Raw genomic sequence first — 22,161 nt, forward strand, 5'->3', positions numbered from 1 at the left:
ATTGAGCTGCTCCCATTCGACATAACATACAAACATCGCCGAGCCATTAAATCGCAAGTACTGGCCGACTTCGTCGCCGAATGGACGGAGGCCAAACTCCCTAAAGAGTACGACGCATACTCCAATTGGATCATGCACTTAGACGGTTCTAAAATGCTGGCTGGTCTAGGGGCTGGCATCGTGCTGACGTCCCCAACCGGAGATACCGTTCGGTACATACTGCAAATATTGTATACAGATTCCAACAATGCAGCCGAATATGAAGCTCTGTTGCATGGTCTTCAGATGGCAGTCTCCATGGGCATTCAACGCCTGGAGGTGCGTGGGGACTCAAACCTCGCAATATCCCAAATAAACGGAGATTTCGACGCCAAGGATCCGAAAATGGCGGCCTATCGAAATGACGTCCTAAAAATGTCAGCTCGGTTCGAGGGACTCGAATTTCACCATGTGGCTCGGGAAAACAATCAGGCGGCGCATATCCTCGCCCGCATCAGTGCAAAACGCGACGCGGTCCCCCCCCCCCCCAACATATTTCTGGAAAGGCTCTTCAAGCCATCTGTAGCATGGGAAGGGGACACCGGTAACAACAGTCCGGACCCGGCCAAAATACCCGATACCGAACTCTCTGACACAATCGCAGGCTCCGCCACCGAAATAACACCTTCAGCCCACGAAATAATGGCCATTATTGCCCCGTGGACAGAACCATTCCTGGCCTACTTAACTAGACAGGAACTTCCGGAGGACCAAAATGAGGCACGCCGCATAGTACGGCGATCCAAGGCCTACAGGGTCCATGAGGGAGAATTGTACAAGAAAAGCACTACCGGAGTCCTTCAAAGGTGCATCTCCGAAGAGGAAGGGCAGAATCTTCTGGCAGAAATTCACGCCGGACTCGGTGGTCATCACGCCGCAGCCTGGGCTCTTGTAAGGAAAGCCTTCCATACAGGATTCTATTGGCCAACGGCCCGGGCAGACGCACAGGACTTGGTCCAACGTTGCGCCGGTTGCCAGCTCTTTGCAAATCAAAGCCACATGCCACCCACCGCCCTCCAAACAATCCCCATTACATGGCCCTTTGCGGTCTGGGGGCTTGACATGGTTGGACCCCTTAAAGGGGGAACCCACAAGAAAAAATACTTATTGGTCATGGTGGATAAATTCACCAAATGGATAGAGGCCAAACCGGTTAAAATAGCTGAATCCGGACCGGTGATAGATTTCATATCCGGGGTTGTACACCGTTATGGCGTCCCCCACAGCATCATCACTGATAATGGCACGAACTTCACGGCCGACGAGGTAAAACTCTGGTGCAGAAAAATGGGCATCAAGCTCGATTATGCCTCAGTCTATCACCCACAAACCAACGGTCAAGTCGAGCGAGCAAACGGTCTTATAATGAGCGGCAATAAACCTAGATTAATACGTTCCTTAACGGAGTCTAACACGCACTGGGTAGAGGAGCTCGACTCCGTACTCTGGGGGCTGCGGACCACGCCGAATGGTAGTACCGGATATACACCCTTCTTTATGGTGTACGGCACAAAGGCAGTCTTGCCCTGCGACATAATTCATGACTCATCTAGAGTGCGCATGTACGAAGAAAGAGAAGCCGAGCTCGATCGGCAGGACAGTCTGGACACCTTGGAGGAGGAGTGCGATGTAGCCAAATCCCGTTCCGCATTTTACTAGCAACAGGCTCGCAGATACCAAAGCAGAGAAGTACGGGCCAACACTTATAACGTTGGCGAACTAGTTCTATGCCTGCCGGATAAGAAAAAGAACAAGCTCGAGCCCAAATGGGAAGGTCCCTTCATTATTGACCAAGTTCTGGCCGGTGGAGCGTACCAACTGCGGGATGCATTGACTAGTCGACTCGAGCCGAACCCATGGAACGTGGCCAGGCTCCAAAGATTCTACGCCTAGCACCAGACTCTATATTAGTCCCCTCCTTTTGTCCATTTTTTCACAAATACATTATCTGTCTTGTTTTCCTTTCTTTCTTTCTTTTCTTATTTCTCTATGCCTTCAAGGGTCACCTTGTGCCCTGTTTGCACATTACAGATGCTCTAGCCGCACTCTTCATACTTGGGGGCTTCTTTCACAGAAGCTTAAATTATTTATCCGGGCTTCATGCCCAACACATGTGTTCTACTTCCGCATGTACCTTTTTCACCATTATATGCATCGATATGACTTAAGTTTTGGCCAAGCTGGATTGCCTCGCTCTTGTATTTATGCCCTACGTTCTCGTTAATTCGGCTAGGGCATAAGGGGAGCACCTCTGCGATTGTTACTGTCGGGTCAGCCGGATGTGTACCTTAGACTGGGTAAAGCCGAAAGCTAGCGTTCTTAAGGGAATATTCGGTCGGTGAACAAAAGATGATTTTTATTTATTGTCCATATCTGCACCCAGATGCTTTTTCTGCGTTTCTTATCGCAGTCCGGACATGCACTTTAGGGCATGCTTACCCAGGGAAAGGAACCCTTAACGGAACTATTCTCCCTGGAAGATGTTTCTTACTACCCATGTAATATAACATAACTAGTTGGGCACTTGTCTGATAAAGCACTAATGACCCCTACGCCTGGTCTCCACGCATACCCCGGTTTTATATAACTGAGCGGCTATTTGGATTCACTCCGGACTATCGGGCCCGGAGGTTGAAGCGAAAAGGTCCGCAACGACAAATGATCTACAATCCGGCTAGAAGGCATTATACATGTCACTTTAATTACATAGTCATGCAGGCTGACTAAATTCCTCCTCTATACCATCCAACAGGCGGTCCAGCTTACAATCCTGTTGAGAATACTTTGCGGCTAATTCTACTTGCCCATAAACTAAGCTAACGGGGATCTCTTTTCCGTCGGGCCCCACAGGTCCGACCTCGGCCATGTGATTCGGGTCTGCCTTGGTATACCGTGTCTTCACCATGGCCCAGGCTTCTCTGGCACCCTGTCGGTAGGCTGATATCTTCCATAAACAGAAGCGCCGCCGTGCTCCCTTCAGCTTCTCCGCAAGCTCAGCAACGCCTTCTGGCAGGGAGACGGACGGCCACAAGGCCTGGGCAACGCCCTGCATCACCTGCCGAACTTGTTTGTGCAGATGTGACAGCTCGGATAGAAGATCACCCACAGACCCGGGCATTTCCTCCGTGGGACGACCCGTCAGCATACCTACAGACATAACGTTGTTAGTCGACTTCTTCGCCGAACTCCTTTAGCAGGACTCGTTCAAGCACTTACTAAAAATGTCGTGATGAAGCTATGTACCTAGGGTAGGGGCATGGACCTGTCCAAACTGACCTACCTAAGGACATCTCCAGAAGAAATCATCTTTCAATCGACTTGGAGGTGTTCACTCGACAGACTCGAAGATACTCGACCAAGAAGCAACCACTCAACCAAGACCAAGCCACTCGACAGTCAGGAGACCTAAAGGCACTCCGCATGCTAATGGTCGGTTATTAAGTAGCTTTTATGGTCATCATAGCACTTTATTACTAGTGTTACCAGTAACGCCCTGCCTTAATGTACATTGAACCCTTTGTAACGTGGGTTGGCTGGGGTCCTGGCGCACTCTATATAAGCCACCCCCCTCCTCCGAGACAAGGGTTCGCACCCCTGTATTTCATGCACGCATAATCCAGTCGACCGCCTCCGGGCTCCGAGACGTAGGGCTATTACTTCCTCCGAGAAGGGCCTGAACTCGTAAACCTTGCGTGCTTACAACTTCTCCATAGCTAAGATCTTGCCTCTCCATACTTACCCCCCTACACTACTGTCAGACTTAGAACCACGACAGTTGGCGCCCACCGTGGGGCAGGTGTTTTAGCGTTTTGTTGGAGAAGTTGCGATCTTTTCCGACCCGAATCATCATGGTTTTCAGCGGAGTTTTGGTGGAGGGCCGCGAGATCCGTCTCGGCGCGCTCACGTTCATCGCCGACGACTCCGCTTGGCTTCAGGAGGCTCCGCTCGACGTGGACGCACTCCCTGTCCGCGGGGCAACGCACTTTAGCGCGTGCGTCCGCGGCGTTCTCCTGCGGCAACCGTCGACCCCCTACCGGTCGGCTCCTGTGTTGTCCTCCCTCCCTGTTTCCCGCCGGCGCAAGCGCTCCGGTCGGTCGAGACTTCAGCGGTGGGTGAGACACGCGGTGGCACGCCAGTCGGCCACCCCTCAAGTCGCGGCGATCGAGCCCGACGAATCCCTCTACGGCCTGTTCGACCTGTCGACTGGCTCCGCAGAGACCGCATCCGAGTGCGACAGCAGCGATCCGGCGGCGGAGGTTCTGATGGTCGATGGACCGCCCAGTCCTCCCGGTTTTCCCCGCACCGACGGAGGCGCGGGTGGAGGCGACCCGTCGCGTCCCCATGAGGAATATCTTCCCGAGCCTCTCACGTCGCTGCAGAGAGAAGAACTTCGCCGCCAGAACATGGATGCACTGCACACTCCTATCGTTGGAGAAAACCCCGAGGCTCGTGCCTTGGAAGACGCGCGCCTGGCAAACTTGGCCGAGCGCACTCGACTGGAGAACCTCCAGCGAGCACTCGACGAGCGTGCGCGACAACGGGTTCCCGAATCCAGTCGACGTCAGCTCTTCCCGCCCCCGTAGGTATATCAAACTCCGATTCAGAATTTACCAGCTGCAGCCCGTATAGCAGAGTCGATTCAGCCTTCCCAGTCGGAGGCTGGCAGAGGCTTGCTGCAGATCAGAGCGTTACTCCGGGAAGCAGGAGACCAGAATTCCGCTGTTTCTCAGTCGCGGAACAGGATTCACAGCAGATCCGTTGTCGCGGACACAGTCCAGTCGGCTCATAGCCCAAGATCGCCCCCGAGGCGTGAGGGACGTGGGGACCGGCGTAATCAGTATGGGAACAGTGAGCAATATGATCACCGATTCGATCGTGATGATCGACGTCGAGTGCCCACCCCTCCCCCGAGGAGCGGGTCGTATGTGCCTCGACAACAGGATGACAGGCACCCTCGTAGTGTTGGGCGAAGGATTCCAGTCGACTCTAGGGAGCCAGGCTTTGATGCGAGATCCATTCTCGTTCAAGGTTTGGTCGACAGGAACAGAGCTCACCGGGAAGGTCACGACAGAGATGCTCCTGCCAGCAATACAACACATGTTTCGGGGCCAAAGTGCTTTAGTAGAGCCATCAGGGCCGCTGTGATTCCTCCCAACTTCAGGTTGGCGACTGGAGTCAGCAAGTTCACTGGCGAGTCCAAGCCCGATACTTGGCTTGAAGACTACCGAGTGGCCGTCCAGATTGGCGGCGGCAATGATGAAGTGGCTATAAAGCACCTGCCTCTCATGTTGGAGGGCTCGGCCAAAGCATGGCTGAACCAGTTAGCACCCAGCAGCATTTACACTTGGGAAGATCTCGCCCGAGTGTTTGTCACCACATTTGAAGGAACATGCAAGCGGCTGGCAGGGCTGACGGAACTGCGGTCTTGCGTGCACAAGCCAAATGAAACCTTGAGGGATTACATCCAGAGATGGATCACGTTGCATCACATGGTAGAGAATGTGCCTGACCACCAAGCAGTCTGTGCCTTCAAAGAAGGCGTCAAGTACAGAGAACTGAATCTGAAATTCGGTCGGACCGGAGATATGTCTCTAATCCGGATGATGGAGATTGCCACCAAGTACGCTAATGGTGAAGATGAGGATCGACTCAGGAGTGGCAACCTCAAATCAGTCACCCAAGAAACCGAAGGAAATCCCAATCGGAAACAGAAGCGGAAAGCCGAGCCGGCTGCTCCCGGGGAAGCCTTAGCTATAACCCAAGGAAAGTTTAAAGGGAAACCTAAAGGACCTTGGAACCCCAAGAAAGTTAAAGACCAGGACGGAAATGATGTGTTGGATTTGCCATGTCTCGTCCACACCAAGAAAGATGAAGAGGGTAATTTCATTTACCCGAAACATACCACTCGATAGTGTCGACTCTTGATCCAGCAGTTCCAGGGCAAGCAGCCCAAAGATAAGGAAAAGGAGTCGGACAAAGTTGAGGACAAGGAAGATAGTGACGACGGATACCCTCAGGTCAATTCCACTCTGATGATTTTTGCTGATGTTGAAAGCAAAAGTCGACTGAAAGTTATCAACCGAGAGGTGAATATGGTCGCTCCGGCGACACCCAGTTATCTGAAGTGGTCTCAGACTGCCATAACATTCGACCGGTCCGATCACCCAACGCACATCGCCACCCCTGGGAGGCAAGCTTTGGTGGTCGACCCAGTTGTTGAAGGCACTCGACTGACCAAAGTCCTGATGGATGGTGGCAGTGGTTTGAACATATTATATGCTGAGACGTTGAAAGGGATGGGCATTCCGATGTCCAGACTCAGTGCCAGCAACATGAGTTTCCATGGAGTCATTCCTGGGAAGAAGGCTGAATCACTCGGCCAGATTGCTCTTGATGTGGTTTTCGGTGATTCCAAGAATTACCGCAAAGAAAAGTTGACATTTGAAGTTGTAGACTTCCAGAGTGCCTACCACGCTATTTTGGGCAGGCCGGCTTATGCACGCTTCATGGCCCGACCATGTTATGTGTATCTCAAATTGAAGATGCCTGGCCCCAAAGGTGTGATCACTATTACGGGCAATCGGAAGAAAGCGGAAGAATGTTTTCAGAAAGGTTCGAAGATCGCCGATGCTCAGATGGCAGTGGTGGAGTTGCAGGAATACCAGAAGACTGCAGACCCGAGTGATTTGTTGCGAGCCAAGAAGCCCGCTACAGAATCAGCTTTTCAGTCGACTGGCGATACGAAGACAGCTCACATCCACCCGACCGACCCCAGCGCTGCTCCAACTCATATCTCGACAACACTCGACTCCAAATAGGAAGAAGCGCTCATCCAGTTCCTCCGTGAGAACTGGGACATTTTCGCATGGAAGCCTTCTGACATGCCGGGTGTTCCCAGGGAGCTGGCTGAGCACCGCCTAAGAGTCGACTCAAAAGTAAAACCTGTCAAGGAACATCTCCGACGGTCCGCCGTCCAGAAGAGAAAGGCCATTGGCGAGGAGGTGGCTCGGCTCTTAGCAGCGGAGTTCATCCGAGAAATCTACCACTCCGAGTGGCTCGCCAACGTTGTTATGGTCCCCAAGAAGGACAAGTCACTTCGCATGTGCATTGACTTTAAACATATCAATCGGGCCTGCCCGAAAGATCATTTTCCTCTCCCCCGCATCGATCAGATAGTCGACTCGACTGCGGGATGTGAGCGACTGTCTTTTTTAGACGCCTATTCCGGGTACCATCAGATCCGTCTGTATGGACCTGACGAGATCAAAACAGCCTTCATCACTCCATTCGGGTGCTTCTGTTATGTTACCATGCCGTTCGGCCTCAAGAATGCCGGAGCCACATTCATGAGGATGATTCAGAAGTGTTTGCTCACTCAAATCAGTCGGAATGTGGAGGCGTACATGGATGATATTGTGGTCAAGTCACGGAAGGGTTCCGACCTGCTGACTGACCTTGCTGAAACCTTTGCCAACCTCAGGAGGTATGATATCAAGCTTAATCCATCAAAGTGCACATTCGGAGTTCCTGGCGGAAAATTACTCGGTTTTCTCGTTTCCGAACGGGGAATCGACGCCAATCCAGAAAAAGTCGGTACTATACTCCGAATGAAAAGTCCTGTGCGAGTGCACGACGTCCAGAAGCTTACTGGTTGCTTGGCCGCCCTAAGTCGATTCATATCTCGTCTCGGTGAAAAGGCATTGCCTCTTTACCGATTGATGAAGAAGTCCGACAAGTTCGAGTGGACTCCTGAAGCTGATGCAGCGTTTGCAGAGCTCAAAGCTCTGCTCTCCACCCAGCCGGTGCTTGCTGCCCCAATCAGCAAGGAGCCTTTGCTGCTTTACATTGCAGCCACAGGACAAGTCGTCAGTACGGTACTTACGGTCGAGCGGGAAGAAGAAGGAAAAACCTTCAAAGTTCAGCGCCCAGTATATTATATTTCTGAAGTCTTGACCCCATCGAAGCAAAGATATCCTCATTATCAGAAGCTTGTATATGGGATTTATATGACCACAAAGAAAGTTGCTCACTACTTCTCTGATCATTCCATTACAGTCGTCAGCGACGCTCCATTGTCAGAGATCCTGCATAACAGGGATGCAACTGGTCGAGTGGCAAAATGGGCGATTGAACTCCTTCCTCTAGATATCAAGTTTGAGGCAAAGAAAGCTATCAAGTCCCAGGCAATCGCAGATTTCGTCGCCGAGTGGATTGAACAGCAACTGCCGACTCAGGTTCACTCGGAGCATTGGACCATGTTCTTCGACGGCTCCAAGATGCTGAATGGTTCCGGTGCCGGAGTGGTGTTGGTCTCCCCCAGAGGAGATAAACTCAGATATGTTCTTCAAATCCACTTTGATTCCTCCAATAACGAGGCAGAATACGAAGCACTTTTATATGGGTTGCGCATGGCCATTTCACTCGGCGTCCGTCGCCTCATGGTCTATGGCGACTCAGATTTGGTGGTTAATCAGGTGATGAAGGAATGGGACGTCAGAAGTCCAGCCATGACTGGTTATTGCAATGCAGTGAGAAAGCTGGAGAAGAAATTCGAGGGGTTAGAGCTTCATCACATACCCCGACTGAAAAATCAAGCAGCTGATGATCTGGCAAAAATAGGTTCCAAAAGAGAAGCCATTCCCAGCAATGTGTTTTTGGAACACATCCACACACCATCAGTTCAGGAGGATCCCTTCACTGAAGAGGCCCCGCAGCCAAAAAGTGCCACGGATCCGACTGAAGTTGAAATTCCAGCTGTGGTCGACCTGATCATGGAAGTCTTGGTCATCACTCCCGTCTGGACAGTACCGTACATCGCGTACATCCTAAGGAAAGAACTCCCAGAGGACGAAGAAGAGGCTCGACAGATCGTCCGTCGATCCAAGGCCTTTACAGTCATAAAGGGACAGTTATATAGAGAAAGCGCGACTGGGGTCAGCCAGAAGTGTATTACACCAGAAGAAGGTCAGATGATCCTTGATGATATCCACTCGGGGACCTGTGGTCATCATGCGTCCTCTCGGACCATTGTGGCTAAAGCATACCGAGCGGGATTCTACTGGCCAAGAGCCAATGAAATGGCAAAAGAGATAGTCGACAAATGTGAAGGATGTCAGTATTACTCCAATATGTCGCACAAGCCCGCGTCAGCCCTGAAAACCATTCCACTCGTCTGGCCCTTCGCTGTTTGGGGGCTGGACATGGTTGGACCACTGAGAACGGGTAGGAGCGGCTTCACTCATGTACTGGTAGCAGTCGACAAGTTCACCAAATGGATTGAAGCCAAGCCTATCAAGAATCTTGATGCTTGCACTGCTATCAGTTTCATCAGAGAGTTGATATTCAGATATGGAGTTCCGCACAGCATCATCACTGACAATGGGTCAAACTTCGATTCCGACAAATTCAGGGCCTTTTGCGCCTCTCAGGGCACTCGGGTCGACTATGCTTCGGTCGCTCACCCCCAGTCGAATGGGCAAGCAGAAAGGGCAAACGGCCTAATTCTCAAAGGACTGAAACCCCGATTGATGCGCGATCTCAAGCACGCAGCAGGTGCATGGGTCGACGAGCTTCCATCAGTCCTTTGGGGATTGAGGACAACCCCGAACCGATCGACCGGAAGAACCCCATTCTTTCTGGTCTACGGAGCCGAGGCAGTCTTGCCGAGTGACCTGCTTCACAACGCTCCCCGAGTCGAGCTCTACTCTGAAGATGAAGCAGAACAAGCCCGGCAGGACGCAGTCGACCTCCTGGAAGAAGAAAGAGAAATGGCCATGATCCGATCGACCATCTATCAGCAAGACTTGCGTCGATTCCATGCCAGAAACGTGAAGAGTCGAGCCTTCCAAGAAGGAGACTTAGTCCTCCGAGTGGATCAGCAGAAACCACACAAACTCGCTCCTACTTGGGAAGGCCCCTTCATAGTCACCAGAGTCCTCCACAATGGAGCATACCACCTCTACAATGTCGATCGCCAGATTGATGAGCCGCGAGCCTGGAATGCGGAGCTACTCCGCCCCTTTTATACTTGAATTCTCACTCGGATAAGATGTAATAAGAAAAAACTCATGTAGTTTATTTTTTCAAAGACAAGAGCGTTATAATTTTCCCAGTGATTATTATTGTTTTTGTTTGCGTGAGAAATCCCCCAGTGGGTGGCTTAGCTGCGAATCCGCTTCGCCTAAGTTTGTAAAAATAATTTCCTACCGAGTGGCGAGCCAGCCTCCCACTCGGGGGCTTAGCTGCGAATCCGTTTCGCCTAAGTATTTAAAAAATCCTACCGAGTGGAGAGCAACCCTCCCACTCGGGGGCTTAGCTGTAGTCCAGTACTCGCCTAAGTTCTCTCACTTGGAGACTTAGCTGCAGTCTGGCACTCGCCTAAGTTTGAAAAAATCCTACCGAGTGGAGAGCAACCCTCCCACTCAGGGGCTTAGCTGCAGTCCAGTACTCGCCTAAGTTCTCTCACTTGGAGACTTAGCTGCAGTCCAGCACTCGCCTAAGTTTGAAAAAATCCTACCGAGTGGAGAGCAATCCTCCCACTCGGGGGCTTAGCTGCAGTCCAGTACTCGCCTAAGATTCTCTCACTTGGAGACTTAGCTGCAGTCTGGCACTCGCCTAAGTTTGAAAAAATCCTACCGAGTGGAGAGCAATCCTCCCACTCGGGGGCTTAACTGCAGTCCAGTACTCGCCTAAGTTCTCTCACTGGGAGACTTAGCTGTAGTCCGGCACTCGCCTAAGTTTGAAAAAATACTACCGAGTGGAGAGCAATCCTCCCACTCGGGGGCTTAGCTGCGGTCCAGTACTCGCCTAAGTTCTCTCGCTTGGAGATTTAGCTGCAGTCCGGCACTCACCTAAGTTTGAAAAAATCCTACCGAGTGGAGAGCAATCCTCCCACTCGGGGGCTTAGCTGCAGTCCAGTACTCGCCTAAGTATCTGAAAATCCTACCAGTTGTGAGCCAGCCTCCCACTTGGAGGCTTAGCTGTAGTCCAGTACTCGCCTAAGTACGAAACACATCTGAATCCTTAAGGACGACAAGGTGCAGGTCGACTGCCACCTTCTCCGTGAGAGCTTCGCCACAAATACAATGTGCGCTCCATCCTACTCTGCAGTAACAAGGTGCAGGTCGACTGCCACCTTTTCCTTGAGAGCTTCGCCACAAATACAATGTGCGCTCCGTCCCGCTCTGTAGTAACAAGATGCAGGTCGACTACCACCTTCTCCTTCGGAGCTGCGCCACAAATACAAAAGTTGTCTCGAATGAAGAACGATTCCCACTCGACGGGGGATTCATGAAGATATTTAACGATAAACCAAGTTCAGATAAACCCTAAAGGTTCCGGACCACAGATCGAAGTGCTCGGGCTTTCAGCCCGAAAGAGTTTAACGGTTACAAAAACCACTCGGTATCCCGAGGCAAATTTAAGGTGGGGCATAAAAGTTTGTTCACTCCGCGGGAGGAGGACTAGCAGGCTCGACGAACTCGTCTAGGTCGACGCCGTCGGCGATCCGAGTGGCTGCAGCGATGAAAGTCTCCATAAAAGATCGGAAGTCATGCTTCTGGGTGTTGGCGACCTTGATTGCCGCTAGCTTATCTTGACGCACCTCCTTGCAATGGACGCGAACCAGAGACAGGGCCACATCAGCTCCACACCGGGCAGAAGATTTCTTCCACTCCTGCACTCGATCAGGGATTTCGTTAAGTCGAGTCATCAGGGACTCGAGATCATTCTGGGGCGTGGTCTCTGGCCAAAGTGCCGGGTCGATCCGCGACATGGCGACCTTCAGTCGAGCCAAGTAGTCCACGACACCGTCGATGCGGGATTCCAGTCGGAGCAGATTCATGGCAGTTTCATCTTTTACGGGAGAATTGATTGGGTCCAAACCTGGCTCAATCCGCCCAGTCTCCTCCTCGAAGTTCTGGCAAAACTCTGCATTCACGATCCAAGGATAAGTCAATTTTCGTACACTGAGTCGACATAAAAAAATCAGTCGGAACAAAATGTGCACCTTCAAGCTTGATGAACAACTTCTTGGCAAGGCTCCTCAGATAGCTCTCCAGATCGTCCCTCCTGCGAGCAATGCTTTCCATCTTCTCGCCCAGGATGAGATTCTCCTTCTTCCAGCGCGAGCACTCCTTGTTGGCGTCATTCAGAGCAGATTTCAGCCTGGTATTCTCTTCTTCCAACTGGCCGACCGAAGCCAGTTTCTGTTCAGCTAGAGCGGTTCTGTCGTCAGCCTCCTTTCGAGCAGCATCCAAATCCTAATCCTTCTTCGCCAGAGCTTCTCTCAGTTTTTCTACAAAGAAATGATGCCTGATTCAGAAAGAGCAGAAGGGTACTCAAGCCTAAGACAGACCAGTCGACAAATTCGTTTTACCAGTGGCGTCGTCCTTGACCCTTTGCAGCTCTGTCTTGGCCAGCTCCAAGTCAAGGTTCAGTTGGATCTGCTGTTTCTCCAAGTCAGCAAAGCGAGCTCCAAGATCACAAGATTTCTGAAATCAAAGGGGAGAAGTTATTTTTACAGCGAAAAACAACAAAGTCAATAAGTACTAAGGCTACGGTCGACTGCCCACAGTCCACCATAGCCTCGGGGACTACACCCAGTGGGTGCACTTTGCGTGCCCCCACCGGTTCTGATCCCACTCGACCGGCCCGCCGGAGTCGAGTGCAGGAGTAAAAAAGAAGAGAGAAAGAACTCAGACCACAGTCGACTGCCAGCAGTCGACCGCGGTCTCGGGGACTACACCCAGTGGGTGCACTTGGCGTGCCCCCACCGGTTCTGACCCCACTCGACCAGACCGATTGGAAGAGACAAACTATCAGTTCGGTTTACACTCGACAAAATACAAAGACTACAGTCGACTGCCCGTAGTCCACCGTAGTCTCGGGGACTACACCCAGTGGGTGCACTCAGTGTGCCCCCACTAATTCAAAGTTCAATCAACGCACCCAGTGGGTGTACTAACGCAAAGATTTTGGAGCAAGATTTTCGGAAAGAGTCTTCAGATATCATATCCTAACAGAACAAGCGGCGACCAACTAACCTGAACGTTGCTTTGGAGAGCCGAGCTGGCGTCGTAGGCAGCCTGACTGGCGTCCCGCACCATCTTCATCTTCTCCATCATGACGCCCGCCTGGCGTATAGCTTCCCTGGCAGCATTCACTTCGTCTTCTGGGACATGATGGGTCGCAAAAACTGAAGGTGGGTCGACAGGGGCCTGAGCAGTCGACGAAGAAGGCAAGGCACTCGACAGTGGCACGGCGAAGGTAACAGAACCCCGATTGGCGTCGCCAGTGTCCTGAACGACTGGTTCCGCCCTCGGCGTCGACTGTAGCGCCTCGCTTGCAGGAGCTTGCCTATTCTTCCTCGTCAAAGACCTCTCGGGCTCTTCATCATCATCGGGGAGGTCAATAATGTTGGGAGCTGTGCAAAGTTCAATTGCCAAAATCACATCACCCAATGATGCACATTGCAGTTGAATCGACCGAACAAAGACAGTATGGCAGAAATCATACCCAGATTAGAAGTGACCGCATCCTCCATCACCTCATCATTGTCCCTGTAAGCTGAGGTCTCGGAAGTGGCAGCGCTGACAGTTCCAAAGTTCGTCCAGTTAAAACAAGAAAAACAAACAGCGTGGAGCGTCGAGTGAATACAAAGAGAGACACTCACGCGGAAGCGACGGGGATATCAATCTTAATCTTCGGCAACGCCTTCCGAGTCTTCGGCTCTGCAACTTTGGGGTGCTTTGGCGCCTTCTCAGTCGGGGTTGGTGAAGAGATCCGAGGACGCTTCAAAGTCTAACCAGCCTGAGCAGTTGCCTTTTCGCGGGCGCTCGGTCGTTCTTGGTCAAGCTTGGATCGCCTCTCCCTGACTCGACTTCTTCTCCATCGCTTGAGTCGTCGCTTCCTCCATCCCCTTCACCGTCGGAAGTCCACTCGCCACTGTCGCCGCCGCTCGCCTCGCCTTCCAGAGCTTGCTCTTGCTCTCCGTTGGGCATTGAATACATTTCAATAATGGCCTGAAAGAAAGCAGGGAGAACAAAGTCAGTCGACGCAGTATAGGCAGCTGCGCGAGTGAATTCAGATTACAAGCAAAAACTCAGAATCAGACCTTCTCTGGTGCATGAGACTGGTCGAATGGGGGAACTCTCCTGGCTCCCCTGGGGTTATCCTTGTTTCCGGTAATGCCCGACAGCCACTTCTCCAGTGTGTCGTCATCGACCTCCTCCGGGTGAATCCGAGTGGAGTCTTCAAGACCCGAATACATCCACATCGGATGGTCTCGGGCTTGAAGAGGCTGGATGCGCCGCTGAAGGAAGACCTCCAAGAGATCCATACCGGTGACCCCGTCACGGATAAGCTGGACCACTCGCTCGACCAGCACCCTCACCTGCGCTTTCTCCTCCGGGAGCACCTTCAAAGGGGATGGTTTCCTCACTCGGTCCATGGTAAAGGGAGGGAGGCCAGTCGACTGCCCTGGCGTCGACTGGTCTTTACAGTAAAACCAGGTCGACTGCCATCCGCGAACTGAGTCGGGAAGAATCATGGCCGGAAAGGAGCTTTTCCCTCTCATCTGGATACCAAGACCCCCACACATCTGGATCACTTGAGTCCTCTCGTCACTCGGATTAGCCTTTTTCACTGTCTGGGAGCGACAAGTGAAAATATGCTTGAAAAGACCCCAGTGAGGCCGGCAACCCAGGAAATTCTCACACAAAGAAATGAAAGCGGCGAGATAAACGATTGTGTTGGGAGTAAAATGGTGGAGTTGTGCCCCAAAGAAGTTCAGAAATCCTCGAAAGAAAGGGTGAGGAGGCAAGGAAAATCCACGGTCGACGTGGGTGGCAAGAAGAACGCGCTCACCCTCCCGGGGTTGCGGCTCGGATTCCTTCCCCGGAAGCCGCGCCGAGTCGTAGGGGATCTGCCCTCCCTCGGCCAGGTCGTCGAGGTCTTCTTGGGTGAGCTTCGAGTGGATCCAGTCGCCCTGGATCCAGCCCTTCGGCAGGCCGGTTCGCGAGGAGGATCCGCCCCGACTGGTCGCCTTCCCCTTCGACCTCGCCTTCGCCTTCTTTGCCCGCTCCAGAGCCGTCGTCTTCTCCTTCCCCATCGTCGCCGGCGAGACGCGTACGGAACGGTGGCGCGAGGGCGAGAGCGAGCGCAGCGGAGGAGCGTGAAGAGGAGAAGAGATAATGGGGACGCACTGTTCGGGAGACCCCGGTCCAACGCCTTATATGAGGCCGCTTCCGAGTGGCTGACTGGTAGGCCCGGGCGGTTCTGTCAAATCCCGTAACAATCGCGCGCGCGATACATGGCGAAAAAGGTGGCGCGGGGATCGAGGCAGCTCCGCTCTATCCCATCCGATTACTGCGGCCTCCCCCGTCCCGCGCGCTTCCCAAAATTCGGATCCCACGAAATCTGCGGGCAGCGGAACAACTTGTCAGACCAAAGATCTCCTCCGCACCGTCACTCGGAGCCTTTCAAGTAAAGAAACTCACTCGACAAAAACCTAAGAATGGATCAAGGCGACTGGAAAGGAAGTCGCTGCCATCGCTCAGGTTCATTGATCCGAAACAAGAAATGCTCACGGCATGAAAAATGAGTCGGAGAAGTGCTCAATCCCTTTCCCACTCAAACCTCGATCCATTCGGGGGCTAATGATGAAGCTATGTACCTAGGGTAGGGGCATGGACCTGTCCAAACTGACCTACACAAGGACATCTCCAGAAGAAATCATCTTTCAATCGACTTGGAGGTGTTCCACTCGACAGACTCGAAGATACTCGACCAAGAAGCAACCACTCGACCAAGACCAAGCCACTCGACAGTCAGGAGACCTAAAGGCACTCCACATGCTAACGGTCGGTTATTAAGTAGCTTTTATGGTCATCATAGCGCTTTATTACTAGCGTTACCAGTAACGCCCTGCCTTAATGTACATTGAACCCTTTGTAACGTGGGCTGGCTGGGGTCCTGACGCACTCTATATAAGCCACCCCCCTCCTCCGAGACAAGGGTTCACACCCCTATAATTCATACACGCATAATCCAGTCGACCGCCTCCGGGCTCCGAGACATATGGCTATTTCCTCCTCCGAGAAGGGCCTGAACTCATAAACCTTGCGTGCTTGCAACTTCTCCATAGCTAAGATCTTGCCTCTCCATACTTACCCCCCCTACACTACTGTCAGACTTAGAACCACGACATGTCGCGCCGAAGCCGCTCATTCTCCTTCTCGGAGTCCGCAAGCTGGCCCCGAATGTCTTTTAGTTCAACGCTCAGCTTAACATTGGCATCTTGGAGACTGTTTTTCTCTAGCATAACCTTACTCAGCACGCGTTTGCCAGCTTCTAGCTGTCTCATAACATGTTGGTCCCCCGGACTTTCTCCGGACTCATCTACAAAATCAATTGTTAGATCTGCAGACACGCCGCACACTATATGGTAACCACCATTCTTTAAAGTAAATGTTACCAGCGGGAGGCTTTTTCTGTTCCTGCAATGCGGCAAGAGCGGACCCCAGTTGGGTCTTGCATTCCTCCAGCTCCTGGGACAGCCTAGTATTCTTCTCTGTAAGAACCTGCACATTATAGATGATCCTTAAATCAGTTCTGCTAACTGTTTCAAGTCTCAGGGGCTACTGATACATATAAATTGTCAGATTTACTCACCCGTACATCCTTTACATACTGATCCGTGGCTCTGGCTAGACCATCTTGAGCAGCACGGAGGTACGCCTCTCCAGAATTGAAGGCGTCGAACGCCTATGGTGAGAAACAAGCGTCACGGAGTACGGCGCGGCGGCGCCTATGATTCATGGCGCTTTCCATTTCTGAGTTTGTAGCGGACAATCTATCTGCATCCTCTGTCGGGGGATTATCCGGCGCCTGCCCCATATCGCCTTCCGCCTCTATGTCCGGTCCTGGCGCCCGACTGGTGGAAGCTTGATTGGCAGCATCGCCGGACATATTCCGGCGAGCGTTCTTTCTGTTAAAGAAACGCGGGCGTCATTACATTTTGAGAAAGATGACAACCACGGAGTGGGGTTTTTCCTATACCTTTGCGCCGGCATCTCCGTCCTGACCGCCTTCCTTTTTGGCCTACCCGGCCTCGGCACCTCTTGTTGGCGAGTTGCCGCGGGTTCGGCAGGGCGCCCCGAATGCCTTCCCTGTAAAAGATTCCATGTGTATATGGTGGGTGAAGTGCCTAAAAGGGGATCCTAGTTTTGGAGTTGGGACTTTTTGATTTTTCTTACCTGCGATGCAGGGAGCAGTCCGGGATAGTCGGCCGTAATGGCCACCAGGGCATCGTTGCAGCTTAACTGATAGAACTGCCGGTCTATCAGTTCCACGGAGATAACCAGATCTTCTTCGAGTCCGGAATCGATGGACCGGTCAGGGTCCTCTGGTTGTGGAGAAGGGTTGCTGACCTCCTTTATGGCTTTTCACAGTTCCTGCCGCAAGGTGGCAAGGTGAATACTTACAACTAAGAATGCGGGAAAAATGGGAGCAGGGAAATATAACTTACCCAGCTTGGAGGATTGTACATAGAGAATCCATCCCGTGGCTTGATGCAGGTGAACTCCTCTTCCTCGCCCTTGAACAGTTCGGACAAAATCTTCGCTAGAGCGGCAGCATTGTCCGGACCCTTACGCCCGCAGCGGGTGGCATCATCCGCCCTGTTATAACACCACAAGGGGTGCCCACGATATTGGAGTGGCTGAACTCCCCGCATTATACAAATCGACATAACTTCGATTATTGTCAATCCGGATCGAGCTAGTGCTTTGATCCGGTTCATCAGATAGAGGACTTCTCCGTTGTCTTCCGCCTGGGGGCTCCGTGGGCGCCAACTTCGGCGCTTATTCAGAGGAGCATTGTTGAACTCGGGTAGACCCCGCCGAATAGGGTCCGGAAGGGGGACGTTCTCCATATAAAACCATTCTGAAGGCCAGTCTTCGGACGGCTTCTTCGGGGTTCCGGACAAATATCCGGTATTGGCAATGCGCCATACTTCGGCTCTGCCCACTTGATAAAGTGATTCCCTCTGTGTGCGAGGGACAAGGCAAAATAGCCTTTTCCACAGCTCGAAATGAGCCTCGCAGCCAAGGAACAACTCACAGAGAGCAACATAGCCGGCGATGTGTAGGATGGAGGCAGGGGTGAGATTGTGTAGTTGGAGGCCGTAGAACTCCAGGAGCCCGCGGAGGAACGAATGAATTGGAAATCTGAGTCCCCTTAGTAAGTAAGGAACAAGGCAAACCCGTTCCCCCATGGAGGGACAGGGAAAGTTCTCCGCTTGCTCCCCGCCATTGTAGGTGGCGAGCCCGGCTTGAACGGGCACCATGTACGCCAGAGGGAGAAATCCCTTAGTCTGCAGCTTGACTAATCGACTGTGCGGGACTGAACACCTCTCCCAACCACCGGGCTTAGGGCTACGGGGGCGGGAGGAGGATCTGCGGAGGTCGGCCATGCTGGAATGGATCTTTTCGAAGCACTCTCTGATGAATTCTTGCTGGGGGAGGATGATATGGATTGGATCTAAGAATCCCCATCCCTTTAATAGACAATTTATTTATCTGGCTAGGGGGGCGAATGTAAAAATGCCCTGGCGCCTCGTATTCATTCGACGCGTGGGAGATAGCCCTTATTGGGCACAGAAGCCAAGAGGTTCGACATTTATGGAGCCGGACACTGCTTACGAACACTTGAAAGTTGGAGAAGAACCCGCCTTGCAATGCCGAAGACAACACTGCGCGCCGGACTCATCGTCATTGAAGCCTGGTTCAGGGGCTACTGAGGGAATCCTGGATTAGGGGGTCTTCAGACAGCCGGACTATATCCTTTGGCCGGACTGTTGGACTATGAAGCTACAAGATTGAAGACTTCGTCTCATGTCCGGGTGGGACTCTACTTGGCGTGGAAGACAAGCTAGGCAATACGGATATGTATATCTCCTCCTTTGTAACTGACCTTGTGTAACCCTAGCCCTCTCCGGTGTCTATATAAACCGGAGGGGTTTAGTCCGTAGGACAACAGACAATCATACCATAGGCTAGCTTCTAGGGTTTAGCCTCTCTGATCTCGTGGTAGATCTACTCTTGTACTACCCATATCATCAATATTAATCAAGCAGGACGTAGGGTTTTACCTCCATCAAGAGGACCCGAACCTGGGTAAAACATCGTGTTCCCTACCTCCTGTCGCCATTCGCCTTAGACACACAGTTCGGGACCCCCTACCCGAGATCCGCCGGTTTTGACTCCGACACCAGTACTCACCTAAGTTTGTAAAATCCTACCGAGTGGTGAGCAAGCCTCTCACTCGGGGCTTAGCTATAGTCCAGTACTCGCCTAAGTTTAAAAAATCCTACCGAGTGGTGAGCAATCCTCTCACTCGGGGGCTTAGCTGCAGTCCAGTACTCGCCTAAGTTTAAAAAATCCCACCGAGTGGTGAGCAATCCTCTCACTCGGGGGCTTAGCTGCAGTCCAGTACTCGCCTAAGTTTGTAAAATCCTACCGAGTGGTGAGCAAGCCTCTCACTCAGGGGCTTAGCTGCAGTCCAGTACTCGCCTAAGTTTAAAAAATCCTACCAAGTGGTGAGCAATCCTCTCACTCAGGGGCTTAGTTGCAATCCAGTACTCACCTAAGTTTAAAAAATCCTACCGAGTGGCGAGCAATCCTCTCACTCGAGGGCTTAGCTGCAGTCCAGTACTCGCCTAAGTTTAAAAAATCCTACCGAGTGGTGAGCAATCCTCCCACTCAGGGGGCTTAGCTGTAGTCCAGTGCTCGCCTAAGTTTAAAAAATCCTACCGAGTGGTGAGCAATCCTCTCACTCGAGGGCTTAGCTGCAGTCCAGTACTCGCCTAAATTTGAAAAATCCCACCGAGTGGTGAGCAATCCTCTCACTCGGGGGCTTAGCTGCAGTCCAGTACTCGCCTGAGTTTAAAAAATCCCACCGAGTGGTGAGCAATCCTCTCACTCGGGGGCTTAGCTGCAGTCCAGTACTCGCCTAAGTTTAAAAAATCCTACCGAGTAGTGAGCAATCCTCTCACTCGGGGGCTTAGCTGCAGTCCAGTACTTGCCTAAGTTTAAAAAATCCTACCGAGTGGTGAGCAAGCCTCCCACTCGGGGGCTTAGCTGCAGTCCAGTACTCGCCTAAGTTTAAAAAATCCTACCGAGCGGCGAGCAATCCTCTCACTCGGGGGCTTAGCTACAGTCCAGTACTCGCCTAAGTTTAAAAAATCCTACCGAGTCGTGAGCAATCCTCCCACTCGGGGGGCTTAGCTGCAGTCCAGTGCTCGCCTAAGTTTAAAAAATCCTACCGAGTGGTGAGCAATCCTCTCACTCGGGGGCTTAGTCGCGGTCCAGTACTCGCCCAAGTTTGTAAAAAAACCTACTCGCAAAGGCGACGAGGCGCAGGTCGACTGCAACATTCTCCTCCAAGCTACGCCACAAATACAACGTACGCTCCATCCTTGTCCGCAAGGACGGCGAGGCGCAGGTCGACTGCAACCTTCTCCTCCAAGCTACGCCACAAATACAACGAAGCAGATCCCAAAAGCAATCGCAAGCATATTCAAAAGCAGTTCGGATAAATCCTAAAGTTCCAAGCAATAAATCAAAAGTATTCGAGCATCAAGCCCGAAGGAGTTTAATGGTTACAACAACCACTCGGCATTCCAAGGCAAATTTAAGACAGGTTTAAATCTCATGGTTTGTTCACTCGGCAGGAGGAGGGCTGGAGGGTTCGACGAATTCGTCCAAGTCGATTCCATCTGCGATCCGAGTGGCAGCAGCGATGAAAGTCTCCATAAAGGACTGGAAGTCATGCCTTTTGGTGTTGGCGACCTTGATCGCCGCCAGCTTGTCTTGACGACTTCTTTGCAGTGGACTCTTACCAAGGACAACGCCACGTCAACACCACACCAGGTAGATGACTTCTTCCATTCTTGCACTCGACCAGGAATCTCATTGAGCCGAGCCATCAGAGATTCTAGGTCATTTTGAAGTGTCGCCCTGGCCAGAGTGATGAGTCGATCCATGAAACTGCCACCTTCAGACGTGCGAGGTAACTTGTGACGCTGGCGACACGGGATTCCAGTCGAAGCACGTTCATGGCAGTCTCGTCGCAAACCGGAGAAACGATAGGGTCTAGACCAGTCTCGATCCTTCTAGTTTCCTCGTCAAAGTTTTGGCAGAATTTTGCAGTCAAAGAGTTAGTGAGTCGACTGGACAGGATTAACTTGCAAGCAGCAAACCAGTCGGATTAAAAGGAGTACCTTCCAGCATAAGATAGAGCTTCTTGGCAAGAGTTCTCAGATAGGCTTCCGTGTCATTTCTCTTGCGGACCGCAGACTCCAGCTTCTCATTCAGGGCAATCTTATCCTTCTTCAGACGACTTACTTCTCGGTTAGACTCATTGAGACAGGACTTCAGCTTGTTCACCTCCCCTTCCAACGCTCCGACCGAAGCCAGCTTCTGGTCTGCAAGGGCGGTCTTGTCTTGAGCTTCCTTCTGTGCAGCTGCAAGGTCCAAGTCCTTCTTCTCCAGAGCCAACCTCATTTTCTCTGCAAAAGGAGCAATCGGATCAAACAAGAGATCAAAAAAATATATTAAAAGACGATCAACGTGAACAGTCGACAGGCAGCTACCTTCCATACCAGCAGCTTCATCTTCGGCTTTCTTCAACTTTTGTCAGGCTAACTCCAAGTCGAGGTTGAGTTGCCTCTGCTTCTCCTCAAACTCGGCAAACTTAGAAATGAGAGAACAAGATTTCTGCAGGAGGTAAAAGACGTGTCAATCGACAAGATCAAAGGTTATTTACTTCCGAGTGAATAAAACTTAAAAGTTCACTTAGACCCCAGCCGACTGCCTGCAGTCGACTGCGGTCTCGAGGACTACACCCAGCGGGTGCACTTGGCGTGCCCCCACTGATTCAGACCCAACTCGACCGGTCCGCCTGAATCGAGTATATAAAAAAACAGAAGAGAAAAGAACTATTCAGACCCCGACCAACTGCCAGCAGTCGACCGCGGTCTCGAGGACTACACCCAGTGGGTGCACTTGACATGCCCCCACTGGTTTAGATCTCATTCGACCGGTCCGCCCGGGTCGAGTGGAA

The sequence above is a fragment of the Triticum aestivum genome, chromosome 2A (genome assembly GCF_018294505.1).
Source record: "Triticum aestivum cultivar Chinese Spring chromosome 2A, IWGSC CS RefSeq v2.1, whole genome shotgun sequence".
NCBI lineage: Eukaryota > Viridiplantae > Streptophyta > Magnoliopsida > Poales > Poaceae > Triticum > Triticum aestivum.